A 3937-nucleotide genomic window follows, 5' to 3' on the forward strand; every position below is an offset into this window, starting at 1 on the left:
AGCTTACTCCTCTAAAACATATGCACAAAAAGCTTACTCCTCTAAAACATATGCACAAAAAGCTTACTCCTCTAAAACATATGCACAAAAAGCTTACTCCTCTAAAACATATGAACAAAAAGCTTACTCCTCTAAAACATATGAACAAAAAGCTTACTCCTCTAAAACATATGAACAAAAAGCTTACTCCTCTAAAACATATGCACAAAAAGCTTACTCCTCTAAAACATATGCACAAAAAGCTTACTCCTCTAAAACATATGCACAAAAAGCTTACTCCTCTAAAACATATGCACAAAAAGCTTACTCCTCTAAAACATATGCACAAAAAGCTTACTCCTCTAAAACATATGCACAAATGTGTTTCCATCCATGTTCGTGAGCATATCCCCTTTGCCAAGATAATTCATCCACCTGACAAGTGTGGCATATCAAGAAGCTGATTAAACAGCATGATCATTACACATGTGCACCTTGTGCTGGGGACAATAAAAAGCCACTCTAAAATGTGATATTTTGTCACACAACACAATGCCACAGATGTCTCAAGTTGAGGGAGTGTGAGATTGGCATTCTGACTGCAGGAATATCCACCAGAACTGTTGCCAGATAATTGAATGTTAATTTCTTTACCATAAGCCACCTCCAATGTCGTTTTAGAGAATTTGGCAGTGCATCCAACCAGCTTCACAACCACAGACCATGTGTATTACATCATGTGGGTGAGCGGTTTGCTGATCAATGACAAACATTGTGAACAGTGTGCCCCAAGGTGGTAGCGGGGTTATGGTATGGGTAGGCATAAGCTACAGACAACACAATTGCATTTTATCTATGGCAATTTGAATTCACAGAAATACCCTGAAGAGATGGGCCCATTGTGAGGCCCATTTTTTTTTAGGTATCTGTGATCAACAGAAGCATATCTGTGTTTCTAGTCATATGAAATCCATAGATTAGGGCCTAATTTATTTATTTCAATTGACTGATGTCCTTATATGAACTGTAATTCAGTAAAATCCTTGAAATTGTTGTTTAATTGTGTTTATATTTTTGTTCAGTATACTTCATCCTACTGCTCTTAATTGATCATATCGTTTGGTAAACCTATAGATTTTAAACTTCTACTACAGATTTTGAGAACTACATAATGAAAATATGTTTATATGTATGTAATGTACTATTATGTTGATGACTTTACAGTAAATTGAAAAGAAATCTGATATTGACAAGATCAGAGATTTACGGTGCATAACAAATGCATTCCCTATAAAGTAAACATAAAGATAACCATACCATAACCACACCACCACTATGGGGCACTCTGTTCATACTCTGTTCAGCAAACTGCTAATCCATACGATGCCAAACACAAGGTCTGCAGGTGTGAGGCCAGTTGGACATACTGCCAAATTCTCTAAAACGATGTTCGATGCAGCTTATGGTAGATAAATGAACAATTATCTGGCAACAGCTCTGGTGGACATTCCTGCAGTCAGGATGCTAAGTGCACGCTCCTTCAAAACATGAGACATCTGTGGCATTGTGTTGACACATTTTGTTTAGTGGCCTTTTAATTGTCCCCAGCACATTTTCTATTTTATTTCAGCTCATGAAAAATGTGACTAACACTTTGCATGCTGCTTCTATATTTTTGTTAAGGGTATAATAAAATGTATTGGATATAAGACTTGCTGTGTTACAAGTGTTTTCAGATTGGAGTTTTGTAATGTAGTTGATAACTTAGGTTTAATCAGTAAGGCCGGTCTGAATGGACAGCTCGCATTACATCATTCAGTGAGCACAATACAATTCACATTTCTTCCTCTTCTATGGGCACATCTGATGTTAAGAATTTTCTCAACAGCACACTGTCATATCACTCCTCTTCCTTTACTATCAATTAGCCACACATTTGTATTTATTAATTAAGGATCCCCATTAGCTGCTGCCCAGGCAGAAGCTACTCTTCCTGGGGTCCAGCAAAATTAAGACAGTTACATACAACAAAAAATGACATTACATAAAACTTTTCACGACACATTATGTGTGTACTCGGGCCACTACTCTACTACCTGTCACGAACTGGCTCGAAGTCCGTAACAAAAAGGGAGCCAACGTGGAGATAAGGAATAACAAAAATATATTTATTAACTGAAATAACGTAAAAAGAAATTAACAATGGTGTGTGTAGTCAGTAATCAGTAGTGTAAGTGAGTGGTTGCGTGCATAAATGTGATAATGAGGGGTGTTGAAAGGTGCCAAAGCAAACAAACAAACAAAACAGCAACAACGAAAAATCTACCAGTGTGTCTGCAAAGAGAGAGTCTCTTCAATGAATTGGGGAAGAGGTGTATTTATCCTGGGATACACCCGGGCCCAGGTGTGTCCCATGTCGCTGACGACCCTCCCAGCTACGCCCACCGACACCCTACCTTTTGTAACTAGGGGGCAGTATTTTCATTTTTGGATAAAAAACGTACCCGTTTTAAACGGGATATTTTGTCACGACAAGATGCTCGACTATGCATATAATTGACAGCTTTGGATAGAAAACACTCCGACGTTTCCAAAACTGCAAAGATATTGTCTGTGAGTGCAACAAAACTGATGTTACAGGCGAAACCCAGATAAAAATCCAATCAGGAAGTGCCCCATATTTTGAAAGCGCTGCATGTTAATGACTCCTTATATGGCTGTGAATGGGCTACAAATGAGCTTACGCTTTCTACGTATTCCCCAAGGTGTCTACAGCATTGTGACGTCTTTTTATGCATTTATGTTGAAGAATAGCCGTAAGGGACCACATTGAGCAAGTGGTCACATGATGGCTCCCGCAGAAAATCTTGCGTAAAGTACAGAAGTAGCCATTTTTCCAAACGCTTCTTATGAGAAACCAATTGTCCCGGTGGATATTTTATCGAATAGATACAGTGCCTTGCGAAAGTATTCGGCCCCCTTGAACTTTGCAACCTTTTGACACATTTCAGGCTTCAAACATAAAGATATACAACTGTATTTTTTTGTGAAGAATCAACAACAAGTGGGACACAATCATGAAGTGGAACGACATTTATTGGATATTTCAAACTTTTTTAACAAATCAAAAACTGAAAAATTGGGCGTGCAAAATTATTCAGCCCCCTTAAGTTAATACTTTGTAGCGCCACCTTTTGCTGTGATTACAGCTGTAAGTCGCTTGGGGTATGTCTCTATCAGTTTTGCACATCGAGAGACTGACATTTTTTCCCATTCCTACTTGCAAAACAGCTCGAGCTCAGTGAGGTTGGATGGAGAGCATTTGTGAACTACAACAACTACAACTACAGCAAGACTACAACATAATAATCATATCTCCACCTTAAACAATCTTTGTTGCTTTGTTCTGTGCAAGCTGCAGCCTCCTAATTTTACTTCCTGATGCATTTCCCCAGTCCACAGAACAGTAGTTCACCTGACTCCCAATTAATGGTTGGGTTGTTTGCTGAAGAATCTTACCAGGTAAATATTTAGTCATGGTAAATATAAGGTCACTCTGGCAGAGCTCCAGAGTTCCTTTTTTGGAGATGGGAGAACCTTACAGAAGGACAACTATCTATGCAGCACTCCACCAATCAGGCCTTTATGGTAGTATGGTAGTATGGACAGAAGGAAGCCATTCCTCAGTAAAAGGCACATGACAGCCCTCTTGGAACTGGCCAAAAAGCACCAAAAGACTCTTAGACCATGAGAAACAAGATTCTCTGGCCTAATGAAACCAAGATGGAACTCTTTGGCCTGAAAGCCAAACATCACTGGAGGAAACCTAGCACCATTCTTACAGTGAAGCATTGTGGTGGCAGCATCATGCAGTGGGGATGTTTTTCAGTGGCAGGGACTGGGAGACTAGTCAGGATTGAGGGTAGATGAACAGAGCAAAGTAATGAGAGATCCTTGA

This window comes from Oncorhynchus mykiss, chromosome 32, assembly GCF_013265735.2.
Source record: "Oncorhynchus mykiss isolate Arlee chromosome 32, USDA_OmykA_1.1, whole genome shotgun sequence".
NCBI lineage: Eukaryota > Metazoa > Chordata > Actinopteri > Salmoniformes > Salmonidae > Oncorhynchus > Oncorhynchus mykiss.